General features: G+C 43.0%; 2 pseudogenes; both read left to right on the forward strand.

The window, feature by feature from the left end:
• Positions 1 to 3,524: 3,524 nt before the first annotated feature.
• LOC133967925 (NLR family CARD domain-containing protein 3-like) lies at positions 3,525 to 6,936 on the forward strand (annotated as a pseudogene).
• A 1,730-nt stretch (positions 6,937 to 8,666) lies between these two features.
• On the forward strand, positions 8,667 to 13,599 carry LOC133967927 (ribonuclease inhibitor-like; annotated as a pseudogene).
• The last annotated feature ends 3,385 nt before the right edge of the window (positions 13,600 to 16,984 follow it).

Raw genomic sequence — 16,984 nt, forward strand, 5'->3', positions numbered from 1 at the left:
ATCACAGGCAGCCCATATCTTAATTCCTTATTTTGCGGATTTAGACAATATGGACTGCCAAAAGGGGCAGCGGCCCATAATGGCATCAGCTGCTCATCAACAGTGACATTAGGCCCAGGGTTGTAAAATAGGGTGAGGCGGGGCCCCAACTTGTCCCATACTGTCCTGATGGCAGCTAGCTTGTCTTTCTGCCGCCGAGCTGGTCTGTCGTCTCTGTTATCAAAGCCGATAATCCTGGGAATAATCTGGAAGATTTCCAGAGACAATGTTCCTCGGAAAAGTTCTCTGCCAGTTTCTGCATCCCACAAGGATTCTGTGGATTTCATTAAAAAGTCATGTGTCATTCCTACATGTGCGTTAGACCACAGAAGTCATCAGGACCACTCTGAAACCAACATGGGATCACTCTCATCTCTGAGGACATTGAAAACTACATAGACCCACAGACAATAGCTGACAACCCTACGGATGTCGTCTTGGAGCTATACGACAGTGATCAAGTTGTATGTTGGGTTTGCTAAACTTGTGATCAACTCAAAGAATCATACAGAGTTCTAACCAGGCTTAAGTCTTTGTGTGCTGCTGCACTTTTTACATTAGGGTGATGATGAGCATATGGGTTGCTGTGCATGCCCCCCATCGGTGAAACTGTGGCCAGTGTGTTTATTGTATGATCATTGTGTCTAGTGTAATGGACAAATTAAATAAGTGTGTGAAACCTATGTTGTAGTTGGAAAGTGAATTTTTGCAGCCCTGTCTAAAGACCTTTATGACCTTTCTACATACATATACAAATTGTCCAAATAGTTTATGACCTGAGCAGTTTTATGGTCTGAACCTAGTTGACCTCAAAACTGTCAACTGACCCTTTAGACTCCCCAAAAAACTGAATGTCTGTAAATCAATTGTCTGTGTTTAGATACCTCACTGACTGCATTTTCACTGAGATCCCTGTGAGTCTCTGTTGATACTTTCTGCAGAAAGCCCCTCATTAAATACACAAAGACAAATATGGTGTTCCAGCCTCTTGTATTTCCAGATTAACATCACAGTAGTATTTGTGTAGTGTTTATGTACTGTTAGTGTAACCCTGGGGGAGAGCCACTCTCAAACACAAATAATTGTAATTCAAGTGTTTGTGTGTAGTTATATGGAATTATTTATCAATCATTCATTCGCATTGATTTAAATCATTCAGATGTTTGTGACACTGTCATAAATAAAGTTATTTGACATTTTATCTTCTGGTTTTCCCTCCGTCTGTATTTCTGTACTAGATGTGGATAGATCGTCGAGATGTTATAAAAAGATGTACAACAATCTGCTACACACAAATGAGGTAGGACTTGGCAGTGATCTCAATGGAATATGATGCTTAATGACCGAAACTGGAACACTGCTTTCTTTTCAATGAGTTTCATAAAAATACTAATTTGTTCTTACTACTCCTCTACCTAAAATGATGGTGAGAAGCTTTTATTAATGTTTGTGCCTTGGGGACTTCAAATAGTTGTTAATATTAATGTCACTTTAACCCTGTGTATACTACAATGCCTTTGCTATATTTGACACATGTAAACCCTGCTGTTTATGTCTGTTATCGCAGCTCTGTAGCCCTGTTTATGGTTCCATTATAAAAAATGTACCATCACTGACACAATATTTCATTACAATAGACAATGCTATCTTCTAATACTTTGATTCTGTGAATGGTTTATATGCAGTTGATCAAATGTTGTGAGTCTCTCGTTGCTGTCTTGTAACACAAAACCCTGAATACATTTATTCAGCCTAGAGAGAATAAATATAAATGGAGAGTGTGCCTGGTCCTACCGTGACTAAACCTTTGTTCCTTTTAGGTAAATCCATCTACTTGCATCTACTCCTTTGTTTTATCACAGTTTCTTCCTGCTCAGTATCAGTCACACTGTATGATACGGGAAGCTGAAGCTACCAGAAAGTTATTAGTGACTGTTACGAACCGTGTTCTTTATGTCCTGTATGTGTACATGTATTGTTTTCTGTTTTGTGTTGTTTTGTCTCCTCCTCCTGGTTGCGTGGTGATGCCTGCAGGGACCTCAAGGAGGAGCTCTCGGGCAGGACGCGTCAGTGAAGTGGCCACAGAGGAAGAAGCGTCATGGCTGCTCATCTCACCTGATTGCGATAATAAAATCACCACACCTGGTCCAGATCTTCAATCAACCCTTCCCCTTTAAATAGTCATTTGTTTTTTTGTTAGCGAGAGAGGGGCATTTTGGGTGGAGCTGTGGCAGAGCTCTGTTTGTTTTGTTTAGCGTGGCTGTTTGCTGGTGCATTGATTTAGTTTTACCTTTATTATTTGAGTTGTTAGCCGCCTACTTTTGTTTTGTCTTTGTTAATGTTTGTTTGTTGTGCACACAGGGACAACATGGACAGGTAAGACACTCCGGGGTCTACATATAACACGCACGTGGGTTTACTTCTTGTTAATACCCCAGGTTAGAGTGAGCACCACCCGCTGTACTTTTGGGTGCTAACCCAAAGGGGGGGGGGCGGCGTTCTTTGTGTTCTTTTCTTTGGTGCCACAGAGTCCTTGTTTATCCCTGTGTTGCTTTGTTTAAATAAATACTTTCTTTTGCCTTATATCGTGTCATAGTTTCTGTGTGACTGCAACCTCACTTCCCCAAACCTGTTGCATTTATAATATGTCCCACCCCGAGCCAATAGGGGGCTGAACAGTGACTTTTGCCAAGGCTGTCTCTGTGCTGTGATTAGCTCTCAAGTTGTTGGTTTAGAACATGAGATTATTTCGGTAAACTGATCAATGGTGATCAGAGAGAAGCTGTCTAAATAATTGATAAAATTCTCAGCAGTTTCTGAGATTTCTATTCTTGATAGTGTTTTAGTGCCAACTGGGGGCAGAGGGTGGTTGATTGTATTTATAATAGAATTGTATCATTAGAGAAGGTCATAAAGATATTGCTATTCAGGGGTGGAGGTGTGATTGTCAGCTACAGAGCTGAAGAGAAACATTTTTTTTTTTCTTCTATTAGTGTGGAGTAGTAGACAGCTCTTGCTTTGTGGAGGTCCTTTCTTATATGCTTTAACACTATTTTTCCAGGCTAGGTGATCCTGTAAAAAGTAAAAGTAAAGTCCAAAGTAAGGTCCCGAACACAGGCATCAGTCTCACTCTCACTGGAATTATTGAGCCAAGTGTTTTTATAGTTCTTTGAAAGGTGGAGAAATTAGCTACTTGAAGCTAAAAATGTGTAACTTTTATTTTGTAAAATCTCTTAATTGATAGTCAAAATGCTATCCAGAAAAATGACACCGGTAAGACGATATATACTTCTTGTGAATATAATCCAATAAATTAGTTTTTCAGTTATGCATTCTGTTTAGGCTCCTTTTCAACAGTTTATTTTGAAAACCGGATTTAGGCCACCATGTGTTCTTCCTCTAACTTCGAGTACTCCGTTGCTCTATCCGTTCTGGGCTGTTTTGGCCGCTCCCGGATGCTCAGGCCAAACACACGCCCACACTGAGTCATGTGATTTCAAGTAACTGCAGGATCAGAAAGTGAAAGCTTTCAGACCATATACTGTTCATACAGAGGTTCAGACTTAATTCTAACTACAATGAGCAGAGGGAGGAAACGTGAAGTCTGAGGCTGGTGAGTTTTCGGCATTTATATTATTCATATGATTTTTGCCTTCCCAGTCAGTTTTCTATTCATGGACTTTAGAGAGAAGACTCAGGATGAACTTCTGTCCGTCAATCAACAGTTTGACTAAACACTCTGATCTGCTGAGTCCAACACATTAAACATACAACTGTCTCAGGTTACCGTGACAACATTGAAACCGTGTAGGAGCATGGACTCTGTTATATTTGAATAAAAACTGAATTTACATACCTGCCTTCATTGTGTGTGTGTTTGTCCTCTCAGACTGAAGATGAGTGGTTATAATGAGGAAGAGGACAGTGCAGAGTCTCCAGTGTTCAGCTGTGTGTCTCTGAAGAGTGACCAGTCCAAAGGACTTCCTATATACTTCAGTACTCAACCTGGACCCTCACACCCAAAGTAAGAGACCTGCTAGACCGAAGTAATGACAACCTGTGACTGTGACATTTGAGTTACATAGAAATGTCTTCACAGAGAGAGGAAGAGGAGCCATGTTTTTGAGGAGGAGCAGTCGTCCCGCTGTGCTACGTGTCAGGACGTCCTGAAGGATCCAGTCTCCACCAGTTGTGGACACTGGTTCTGCAGACAGTGCATCACCTCATACTGGGACCTGTCTGGTTCTTCAGGAGACTCCTCCTGTCCCCAGTGTGGAAAAAGATCCAGAACAGGAGTTGGAGCTCAGACAGCCGGTCAGAGCAGCACTGTACATTACATTTCATTTAGCTGATGCTTTTATCCAAAGCGACTTACCATAAGTACAATAACAACCATGGGGGTACAAACCCAGAGCAAAACTACAAAGTGCTATAAGTAAATGCCATTTAAATGCTACTAAATTGTTAGTTTAAACTTTAGTCAAGGTATAGTCGGAAGAGGTGGGCTTTTAGTTTGTGGCGGAAGATTTATAGACGTTTTGCTGTCCTGATATCATTGGGGAGCTCATTCCAGCATTTAGGAGCCAGGACACCAAACAGTTGTGATTTTGATGAGTGTTGAGCTCACAGTGAGGGAGCAACAAGTCGATGGGCAGAGCGGAGTGAACGGGCTGGGGTATAACATTTGACCCAATCTGTTCGCAGCACGGTACCCAAGTACTAATGTTTGAAACGCAGCCACTGGTAACCAGTGAAGGGAGCGGAGGAGAGGAGTAGTGTGTGAATTTAGGTTGGTTACAGACCAGTTGAGCTGCTGCATTCTGGATGACCTGCAGAGGTCGGATGGCACTAGCAGGTAGACCTGCCAGGAGGGAGTTACAATAGTCTTGGCGTGAAATGAACAGAGCCTGGACTGTACATGTGTCTGCTGATATCTTCACTTCTTCCATCAGAACATTTTATTTTGTACCTTCATACAGCATCAACATTTAACATCGTTATAAAACGCTTTCAGTTAGAAAGCATTTACTGTATCTGATAAAAACAATCAGCAGATTCTCTGTCTCTGACATTGTTTCTTGTCTTTCAGCAGATCGTGGTCTTCAGGAGTTTTTAGATGAACATAAGCTCAGACTGAGGAGGAGATGTAAACATGTGACTGAAGGAACTGATGAAAAAGAAAGTAGAACCCTCCTCAACAGGATCTACACTGAGCTCTACATCACAGAGGGACAGAGTGAAGAGGTTAATACTCAACATGAGGTGAGGCAGCTTGAGACGGCTTCCAAGATGAAAGGCCTCCACGACAATCCCATCAAGTGCCACGATATCTTTAAGGCCTTAACTGACCAGCAGAGTAGCATCAGAGTCGTCCTGACCAACGGCGTCGCTGGCGTTGGAAAAACCTTCTCAGTGCAGAAGTTCACTGGACTGCGCAGAGGGTTTAGAAAACCAAGATGTGGGTCTGCTGATTGTGCTTTCTGCTGATTGTGCTTTCTTTCAGGGAGCTGAACCTGGTGAAAGACGAGCAGTACAGTCTTCTCACGCTGCTCTGTGTTTTCCATCCAACGTTAGAGAAGCTCACGGCAGAGACGCTCGCTGTCTGTAAACCTTTGTTCATCTTAGATGGCCTGGATGAAAGCAGACTTTCTCTGGACTTCAACCACAGGGAGCTTGTGTCTGATGTCACACAGAGGTCATCAGTCAATGTGCTGCTGACAAGCCTCATCCTGGGGAATCTGCTTCCCTCGGCTCTCATCTGGATAACCTCCCGACCTGCGGCAGCCAATCAGATCCCTCCTACTTATGTTGACAGGTTCACAGAGGTACGTGGCTTCGCTGACGCCCAGAAGGAGGAGTACTTCAGGAGGAGATTCAGTGATGAAGAGCTGTGCAGCAGAATCATCTCACACATCAAGACGTCCAGGACCCTCCACATCATGTGTCAAATCCCAGTCTTCTGCTGGATCAGTGCTACAGTTCTGGAGGACATGTTGACCACAGACCAGAGAGGAGAGCTGCCCAATACCCTGACTGACCTCTACTCCCACTTCCTGCTGGTTCAGACAAAGAGGAAAAACAACAAGTATGGTGAGGGACATGAGATGACTCCACAGCAGCTGACAGAAGCTGACAGGGACGTTCTTCTGAAGCTGGGGAGGCTGGCGTTTAAACATCTGGAGGAAGGAAACATCATGTTCTACCAAGAAGACCTGGAGTGGTGTGGTCTTAATGTCACAGAGGCCTCGGTGTACTCAGGAGTTTGTACTCAGATCTTCAGAAGAGAGTGTGTGATCTTCCAGAAATCAGTCTATTGCTTTGTTCATTTGAGCGTTCAGGAGTTCCTGGCTGCAGTCTACATGTTCCACTGTTACACCAAGAGGAACACAGAATAACTCAAATACTTCTTGGGAACATATGGGGACACAGACAGTACTTTCTCCCTGGATGACTTCCTCAAGGGAACTATGAGGAAATCCCTCACCAGTACAAATGGTCATCTGGACCTGTTTGTTCGCTTCCTTCATGGCCTCAGTCTGGAGTCCAACCAGAGAGTCTTAGGAGGCCTGCTGGGTCAGAAAGAGAACAATCCAGAGAGTCATCAACAACCTGACGAAGATGGAGAGTGGTGACATTTCTCCTGACAGAAGCATCAACATCTTCCACTGTCTGACTGAGATGAACGACCACTCAGTTCATCAGCAGATGCAACAGTTCCTGACGTCAGAGAACAAATCAATGAAGAAACTCTCTGAGATCCACTGCTCAGCTCTGGCCTTCATGCTGCAGATGTCAGAGGAGGTTCTGGATGAGTTGGACCTGAAAAAGTTCAACACATCAGACCAGGGCCGACGGAGACTGATCCCAGCTGTGAGGAACTGCAGGAAGGCTCTGTAAGTCCAGACATGATCAATAACATGTTCAATCAGTGTAGATGAGTCGTTCTTCCAATACACACAGTGTTAAATGATTCTCATTGTTTTGATCAGCATGGTGTTGCAGTGGTCAACACTGTTAGTGCAGCCTTTCTGTGAGGAGGATGTTCTCCTTGTGTCTGCAGGATTTTCTCTGGGTTCTCCAGCTTGCTCCCCAAACCCAAAGACATGTAGATCGGAGTTAGGTTGATTGGAGACTGAAATTCAGTGTGTGTGTAATAGAGTAATTATTATTATGTATACATAAACATTCTCATTGTTCTCATGTACATACAGAACTACTAGATCAGATATGGAGAGTGAAATTCAATGTGATCACTGTGCTGGAGTTTGAGGGTTCACACATTGCACCATGTGTAGTGCAAGAGATTATTGTATATACTTCATATATATATATATATATGAGCAAACAGCTAGTACAGTGTGAGGAGACAATCACTGAATAAGTGTCATGGATGACTCTTCCTTTAACTGAAGAAGCAGGAAATATTGTTTATTCTTCTTTCTTTTCAAATTAGAATTGCCACCACCAACCAGTGCAGTGTGAGTCCCCCTAATTCTAACAGATGTGATATTTTCTTTAATTACAGACTCATTGGTTGTGGACTCTCTGAGACTCACTGTGAAGTCGTGGCTTCAGCTCTGAAGTCGGACCCCTCACATCTGAGAGAACTGGATCTGAGCTTCAACAGCCTGCAGGATTCAGGAGTGAAGCTGCTGTGTTCTGGACTAGAGAGTCCAAACTGTCGACTGGAAACTATGAGGTCCTTAAATCCTTGTTCCTTTTTCAGACTCTTTCTTATTCAGTCATTATTTATTTGAAGTTTTACAGTTCTGCTCTGCTCTGCTCACTGTCCGTCAGCCATCTTTCACTCACCTTGACTGTCAGTCACGTCCACCTGACTGGTTTTCAAAATGAGACACATTCTTATTGAGACGTTGAACAGTTGATAAGTCAGAAACAAACAGGAATTGGCTGTTAGGAGCCATCTCTACTTTAAACAGTGTTAACAATGGTCCAACATGTCTGATCTGATGTTTATCTTCAGATCACAGACTGGACTGAGGTCAGCAGTATTTTGAGAGTCTGTGTTGACATGATGACGATCCACAACAACAGGAGGACACGTTCAAATATTCATATTTCTTTATCCAGGTTATGGAAATGCAGACTGTCAGAGATCAGCTGTTTATATCTGGCTTCAGCTCTGAGGTCAAACCCCTCTCATCTGAGAAAACTGGATCTGAGGGACAACAACCTGCAGGATGAAGGACTAAGGCTGCTGTGTTCTGGACTGGAAAGTCCAAACTGTCGACTGGAAACTCTGAGGCCAGTTCACAGACTGACTTTTGTAGATCTCATATCTATAACACAGCATTTATACACAATTTATCTCCTTTAATTCTAATTTAACATAATTCCTCTTCATACATAATGTGAATCCATCCATCAATTAATTTGTGACATTTTAGATATTCAGCTGAGTTTAGTTCTGGATTTCATTAACTGATCTGCAGAGCAAAGACTGGGTCCAAATAATATATTTTTACTGAATCAGGACTCGTTTTTAGTCCAACATGTCTGATTTCTTATTTATCTTCCATGTTTTGAGTCTGAGTCACATGAATATTTGTTTATTTTCATGCATGAACTCGGTTTAATTTACAGTTAAGTTGTATTCTTTATTCAGGTTGGAGAGATGCAGACTGACAGAGATCAGCTGTTCTTCTCTGGCTTCAGCTCTGAGGTCAAACCCCTCTCATCTGAGAGAACTGGGTCTGAGTGACAACTCCATGCAGGATCCAGGGGTGAAGGAGCTGTGTGGTTTTCTACAGAGTCCAACCTGTCAACTGGAGAAACTGAGGTCAGTTCACTGACTGACTTTTGTAGATCTCATATCTATAATACAGCATTTATACACAATTTCTCTCCTTTAATTATTATTTTACATTATTCCTCTTCATTCATAACTTGAATCCATTCATTAATCATTTGTGACTTTTTAGATATTCAGCTACTTGTTAAAACACATGAGTTTAGTTCTAGATTTTTCCTAAACTTATCTGCAAGACAGAGACTGGGTCCAAATAATATATTTTTACTGAATCAGGACTGGTTTTTAATCCAACATGTCCGATTACATATTTATCGTCCATGTTATGAGTCTCTGTGACATGAATGTTTATCTGTTATTTCACACATGAACTCAGTTTAATTTACAATTAAGTTTTATTCTTTATTCAGGTTGGAGAGCTGCAGACTGTCAGAGATCAGCTGTTCTTCTCTGGCTTCAGCTCTGAGGTCAAACCCCTCTCATCTTAGAGAACTGGATCTGAGGGACAACAACCTGCAGGACTCTGGAGTGAAGGAGCTGTGTGGTTTTCTACAGAGTCCAACCTGTCAACTGGAGAAACTGAGGTCAGTTCACTGATTGACTTTTGTAGATCTCGTATCTATAATAAAGTATTTATTCTCAATGTATCTCCTTTAATTCTAATTTAACACAACTCCTCTTCATATATAACATGAATCCATTAATTAATTTGTGACATTTTAAATATTAAGCTGTTAAAACACATCTGAGTTTACTTCTGGATTTCCTAAACTGATCTGCAGGACAGAGACTGGGTCCGTATAATATATTTTCACTGAATCAGGACTCTTTTTTTTTTTTTTTTTTGTTTTAATCCAACTTGTCCGATTTCATATTCATCTTCCATGTAATGAGTTTTTGCTGACCTGAATAATTGTATGTTATTTTGACACATGAACTCTGTTTATTTTACAGTTAAGTTTTATATTTTTTATTCAGGTTGAATGGCTGCAGACTGTCAGAGATCAGCTGTTCTTCTCTGGCTTCAGCTCTGAGATCAAACCCCTCTCATCTGAGAGAACTGGGTCTGACTAACAACAACCTGCAGGACTCAGCAGTGAAGGAGCTGCTTGATCTAAAGCAGAGTTCAGGCTGTCGACTGGAGACTGTGAGGTCAGTAGATGGTTGGAGTCAGTCCATGCTGCTTTCATCAGTATTTCACTAAACACAGTCAGTATCACAGTACATGTCCAGGGTCTCTGTTTAATCAACGTCTGGTTGGTTAAGATGATCTCCCACTCACCCAGACTCATCCTGTAACCAAAACACCAAAGGCAATCAGTCAGCTTCCTGAAAATAGGTCCATGTATTATTATTGAGTAGTGATGTCAGAGGTTACCACCACAGTGTGTGTCCTCAGAGTCAGTGTGTGTCCTCAGAGTCACAGTGTGTCCTCAGAGTCACAGTGTGTCCTCAGAGTCAATGAGACAGTATGTGTCCTAAGAGTCAGTGAGACAGTGTCTGTCCTCAGAGTGTGTCACAGATATTTTACCAGCTGTTCTTCATGCATTTAGCAAATGTGACTGAGTTTCTTTCATTCTGGATCATGTGTTTGTTCTCCTGTTTTTTATTATAGAACAGTTTGATCCTCATTGTGAAATATGAGGCTCTGCTGTCAGTCAAACTGTCCATGTCTGTGATTGGTAATACAGTTAATCCGGCCCTTTATGTTGACATGATCAGATCTTGTTTAACTTAAGGAGTTGATAACAGCGTCATGTGACCACTTAGCCTGTCTGTGTTTGTTAGGTTAAGTTGAGCTGGATCTCAGAAAGATCTCCTTGATATGTTGAAGTGGCTTCGTAGTTCAGGCTTCAGTGTTTCCTCAGTGAAGCTGTGAGAGGACAATAATGACAGACGTCAGGATTGGATAGAAACAAAGAGAGAGAACACTCAGCCAATCAAACGAGCCAGAAGCTGCTTGTGATCATTTGATTGAGTTAATGTGAAGACGACAGTTGTTGTTGTTTTCATGTTAACAGGAAATGAAGCTGGACCACAAAGCTGGACCACAGCTGACAGCCTCACACGCTGAACAGATACAGATTTTTCTCTCACTTCATCAGTGAAGAACTGATTGTTGAGGAATTGTTGACCATCTTCATACAGTCAATCTGTTCACCATGAAGAGAACAGCCAGTGTCATTCCAAAGATACTCCCTTCTCTCTAAGCAGTACCCATGGTCAGGTTAGAGATCAAGGGCCAACTAGCAGTTCATTGTAGGATCTACGCTGATGGACTTTTATATCTAATTCATATGCCCAGACAGAGAAGCACCGACTCCACTTTTTTTGCTAGTGGCTAGACATAAATGTGACGCAAGGTGAGTGAGATATACTGGGATGCTGTAGGAGGCATGTTCAGACTTATGGGTGACAATTGATCATGATACTCTGTTAGCGTTTGTATATTGTCCCACCTACTGGTCTCCTTGATGCATCAAGTCTACATTAAATTCTCCTGCCTGAGACTTCAGCTGCTGCCCGAGTTCTCCTTTCACCAGCCTCCAGAAAACTTCCATCACACTGATCAGTTGAATCTTTGTCACAGCTCTGAGATCAGTGTGACCGAAGCCTGCACATCAGTGGCTCTCGTCATCACCATGGTAACCAGGAGGTCTTTATAAAGACCAGAACCTCTGCTGAGGTCCATCTGTCTCATCTATTCACAGTTTGTTAGAAGTATATGTTCCTCAATACAGTGAAACATGGCTTCACCTTTAACAGCAGTAAATCCACCTCTCAGAAGTGAGTCTCTGTAAATGATGTCTTCTTCTCTCAACAGATGGAGCTGGTGATCTTTGTGGAAGTGAATGTGAAGAGGACCGCACCTCTGTAAATCACGGGGAGAACGTGCCACCCTTGCTTCCAATGAAGCAGTCAGGAACCTAGGAGTGGTCTTCAAGCCTGATTTGTCCTTAAATTCACTTTTAAAACAAATTTCTAGGACTGCCTTCTTCCACTTGCATAATATCTTAAAAATGGGTTAGGTCCTTTTCGCAAAAAGCTGCAGAAAAACAAGTCCATGCCTTTATTACCTCCAGAATGGATTATTGTTATTCATTATTATCAGGCTCCAGCAGTAAGTCATTAAAGACTCTGCGGCTTGTCAAAAATGATGCAGCACGTGTCCTGACATCCCCCCCAAAAAAGAGACCACATTTCTCCAGTAGTAGCATCGCTACTCTGACTTTCGGTTAAATCTAGAATATAAATTAATATTCTCCTCACCTTCAAGGCCCTGAATAATATGGCGCCATTTTACGTTAAAGAGCTGTCGACCCACTAGAGCACTCTGCTCCCAGAATTCAGGATTACTTGTCGTCCCTAAAGTCTTTAAAAGTGGAGTAGGAGCCAGAGCTTTCAGCTATCAAGCTCCTCTCCTTTGGAATAATCTCCTACTTTCAGTTCGGGAAGCAGACACCATATGTACATTTAAGAGTAGGCTTAAAACCTTCCTTTTTGAAAAAGCTAATAGTTAAAGCCGGTCCAGTCTTGTCTTAGACGTGCTCTTAATTATGCTGCTATAGGTCGAGAATGTCGGGAACACATGACACACGGAGCTTCACTTTCCAGCTTCTACTTCCTCTTCTCCATCCTTCTTCCCCGGAGTCCCTTTGCCTTATCATCCGCAGACACACAGCTGCGGCTGCGGCCACATCATGGACTATAATGGTGTATCAGTTATCGTCAAGGTAATGATGGATCCTGTATCGTGCTGGCTGATCGTCATAATAATGGCGGATCCTATATCATGTTGGCATCTGATAATTGAGGTGGCAGCTGATGGTGGAATCCTGATGGCAGCAGTGGACAATGACTGTAGACTTTAAGGCAGGCGCATGCTTCTGCGTTTTCACTGGCCCGCAAAAGCACTTCCGGGCCCCTTACGTGCTTATGTATCTCTTCTTACGTGCGTCGCCCAATTTTTCTAACTACACGACACAGCAATGCAAGCCTCACGCAGCCCGCAAGGCTTGTGATTGGTCTGCTTACTACATCCCGTCCGGAGTCTAGTTTCCAGTTTCATGCCCCATAATACCGGCAGAAATCACGGAAGATTTAGAAGAACGAATATGGACCAAATAGAAGAGCACTTGGCCGAAGAGATCCGATAGTATAACCCGTCACTGACTGGCGGATTTGTCTATGCTATGTAAATAAACAATCGACGAAGAAGAAAGAAGGCATCTCTAAGGTCGTCTTCGACAAAAAGCATTACTCCGCCTAGTGTTCTGGCGGGGAATTGCTTTGTAAGCGGCGCAACGCTTGGGGAAACATGAATGACAAAGAGTCCTGCGACACAGCTTTGTGAAAAGCCGCCGACGCAGTTGCAGAAGCATGCGTCGGCCTTCAGTGGCATCCTATCTTGATGGTGGTGACTGCTGACCAGTGATGCCGGTAACGCGTTACTTTGTAGCGCGTTACTGGGCACGTCCTGCGGCTGGGGGAGCAGTCGCCCTGTCACCCTCCTCACCACACCGGCGGAGGCTCGGTGTGCGGCACGCCTCAACGTTTTTTTGGGGGGGAGGTGCTCGTCCGCGGTGCGGGGGCATTCCTTCTAGTGGGCCGCGGGGCGGTGTCCATCGGCGCTGCGGAAGGCGGGGACCGGTTAGAGAGGACCGGGTACAGCGGTCGGCGGCAGCGACTCTGGACCTCTATATAGTCCATGCTCTGTACGCGTGTCGGGCTCCTCTCGCGGATCACCTCAGCTACAGCGCCCGTTGGGGGGAACCCTCCGTTCGCGGGGGGGGGGGGGGGGGGCTCCAGTGGTTTCTAATAAAGTGAGTGTTGGCAAAACCGGTTGTCATTTTTATGTTGAGGCGGCGGGGGTGTTGTCGGCAGCTGCTGAATGTAACTAATAAAGTAACTTGTAATCTAACTTAGTTACTTTTAAAATCAAGTAACTGGTAAAGTAACTAAGTTACTTTTTCAAAGTAACTATGGTAACACTGCTGCTGACCATGGACTATGATTACAACTGCCTGATATATATTATTTCTCCTAAGATACTCGACCAATAACGACAATAATCCATCAATTTATTGACCTTCAGTAATGCTACAAAGTTAAAACACTTATCTTGATCATGTTCTCATTTACATCAGACATCTCTTGCACTTTTGCGCATCCTAGGAGAGGGATCCATCACATGTGGCTCTCTCTGAGGTTTGCCTTACTCTTGTTGAGGGTAAAGGGCAGAGGATGTCACAGCATGTTAAAGCCCTATGAGACAAATTGTGATATGTGAATATGGGCTATACAAATACAATGTTATTGATTTATTTTCCAAAAGGCTGCTGAGAGCTAATTAAAAGTGTTGGCATCTGATCATGAAGATATATGATTACAACAAGACTGCTTGATATATAATAACTCAACCATCACTGACAATAATCCATCAAGTCATTGACCTTAATTACGCTATAATGCTATAAAGTGTTATCTTTCTGATGTTCTCTGTTACACTTGGCATCTATTGCACGTCTTTCCATCCTGGGAGAGGGATACTGACTGACAGAAATTGTGGTTTGTGAATATGGGCTATACAAAAAAAATTTAGCCACCAAATTCTGTTCAGCTAATCCTTGAGTCAAAGTGAAGGTTCGTACCAGATGTGATGATTCCTGATATTAGTTAAAACAATGCACGGCCATGTGACCCTGACCTTTTGACCCTCCAAAATTCATTTTAAGTTCATTTTTTGAGTTTCCAGGAAAATATTTAAAGTAAGTAAAACTGACGGATGTTAGATTAAATCTTGTTTACAAGGTGAAACTGTGTGAGAAATCAAATGCATTAAATAATTATCTTTTTTCGTCACATCTCAAGCTGAACTATAATATCACCCTCTCCCCTATCTTGTCCAACAGTCTCCTTATGAGACCACAGTTCAAATCCATTATCACACATACACAAACTCATGAATATCCGTTTGTCCGATTGTATTTTATCTTCAGAGAATTCTAAAGTGATTAAAAAAAATCCTTGATCTGCCTGCCTGATCCAGACTAACATTAGATTGTTTCTTGACCCACATGCAGTAGGTTCACTAGTGATCTGTTCATCTTGTTAATAAACTAACTAATATGTAAGATGGTCTGAACTGCTCTTTCTGTCCTTGATGAATCAGTGTGAGGGGGGAGGGGCAGATAGTGTGACAAGTAATTGGATGACACGAGATGGAGGGAAAACCAGAATTTTTTTTTTATTTTCAAATAACTGACACATTATCAGAAAAAATCTTTATTATGTAAATCAATGTGAATGAGTGAATGCTACATAATTCCATATACCTACACACAATCACTACAATTCAAATAATATGTCTGTAACACATTGCAGATTACTGTATATATAACACTAGGCACACATCATTATTCTGCTAAAAGTTTAAAGCAGAGGGTGGCTCTCCCCCAGGGTTACACTAACAATATATAAACATGGCACAAATACTACATACAATGATCATACAATCAGATGTGTCAAGTTACGAAGTACGAATACTTCGTTACCTTACTTAAGTAGAAATACTTTACTGTATAATTAATTTTTCAGACGACTTTTTACTTCTCCTCCTTACATTTTCACGCAAATATCTGTACTTTCTACTCCTTGCATTTAAAAAATAGCCTCCTTACTCCTATTTCATTTTGGCTTGTTTTCATTCCGGTTTTCATCGTTCAAAGACACTTAAGACATTAAACCTCCCTCCAGAGGATCGAGGTCGAGTTTGAGTTGGGTGCCCGCCGCCCGGCGAGATGACGGCCAGGCCAAGGCCGCCACACAACCGCACATAAGGGTCCTGAAAAGGAAGAGCAAAGCCAGAGCTGCGTGCAGCATGCGGCACCATCCTCGCAGCATCCGGGATCCCCCCGCCTTCACTGACGCGCCTCGCTGTCAGGTCCGTCGACCAGCGGAGCAGGCCGGCAAAGGTGCACGGAGGTGGGGTGGAAGAGCAGAGAAGGAGGCACCGCACGGTCGTGGACAGTGCTCAGACGAAGTGTAGGAGACAGAAAAATAGAAGGAGTAGGTGGGAGAGCACTCGCGTGCCACACCAACACAACCCTGGCCTCGGGAGACACGCTGGCCCTGGGGCGCAGCTCGAGACCCTAAGCACCTGTGGGGGGGGGGGGGGGGGGGTTATGGGTGCCATGCAGTCGAGTCCGGCTGTACCGGTAATGATCCTTCCCCAGGTTCACCTACGGAAACCTTGTTACGAATTTTAGTTCCTCTAGATAGTCAAGTTTGATCGTCTTCTCGGCGCTCCACCAGGGCCGTTAACGACTCCGGAAGACCTCACTAAACCATCCAATCGGTAGTAGCGACGGTCGGTGTGTACAAGGGGCAGGGCCTCAGCAGCCTGTGAAAGACTGTTTAGTGTTGCAGGGCTCATCCTCAGGCCAGGTAGAGCATGCATAGGCTTAAATAACTTTGAGAACCTGCTGCTTTTGCGGCTGAACAAAGCCTTTCGGTAGTGTTGTTGTACATACAGGATTTAGTCCAAAAGGTCTCCAATAAAGGTTATTGATAACATTCCACTGAAGTTTGACTTTTGGCACTATTACAATACTTATTGGCAACTAGTTATCATGTCTTCTGCTCCATGAAATGCATGTTAATGCTCAGTAGTACAAATATGGTACTTAAGATTAAGATTAAGATGCATTTATTAGTCCCAAACACATGCACAGACATGCAAAGGCACACTCATGCAGGTAGGGAAATTTAACCTCCGCTTACTGTTCTGTGTGTCCTGCACCAGATGGGTAAAAAGCAACCATGTACGGCACTCGGGGAGCAGATGTTGGGGGGGTAAGGTGCCTTGCTCAGGGGCACTAGAAAGGGTAGGGAGACTCTTGGATTTTTGGACAGATCAATCCAGGTTCGTCTTTTGTTGTCTCTCCGTGGAGTCGAACCAGAGACGAACCAGAGACCTTCTCTGCCCATAGTCCAAGTTTCTGCCACTAGACCACCGCCTCTCCAATGTAAACTTAATGTATTTACCTTAAATAATTCCCCTTACATTACTTTTATACTTTAAGTAGTTTTGAAACCAGTACTTTTACACTTTTACTTAAGTAAAAAGCTTGAGTTGATACTTCAACTTCTACAGAAGTATTTTTATCTATACTT

Source organism: Platichthys flesus, chromosome 14, assembly GCF_949316205.1.
Source record: "Platichthys flesus chromosome 14, fPlaFle2.1, whole genome shotgun sequence".
Classification (NCBI taxonomy): Eukaryota; Metazoa; Chordata; class Actinopteri; order Pleuronectiformes; family Pleuronectidae; genus Platichthys; species Platichthys flesus.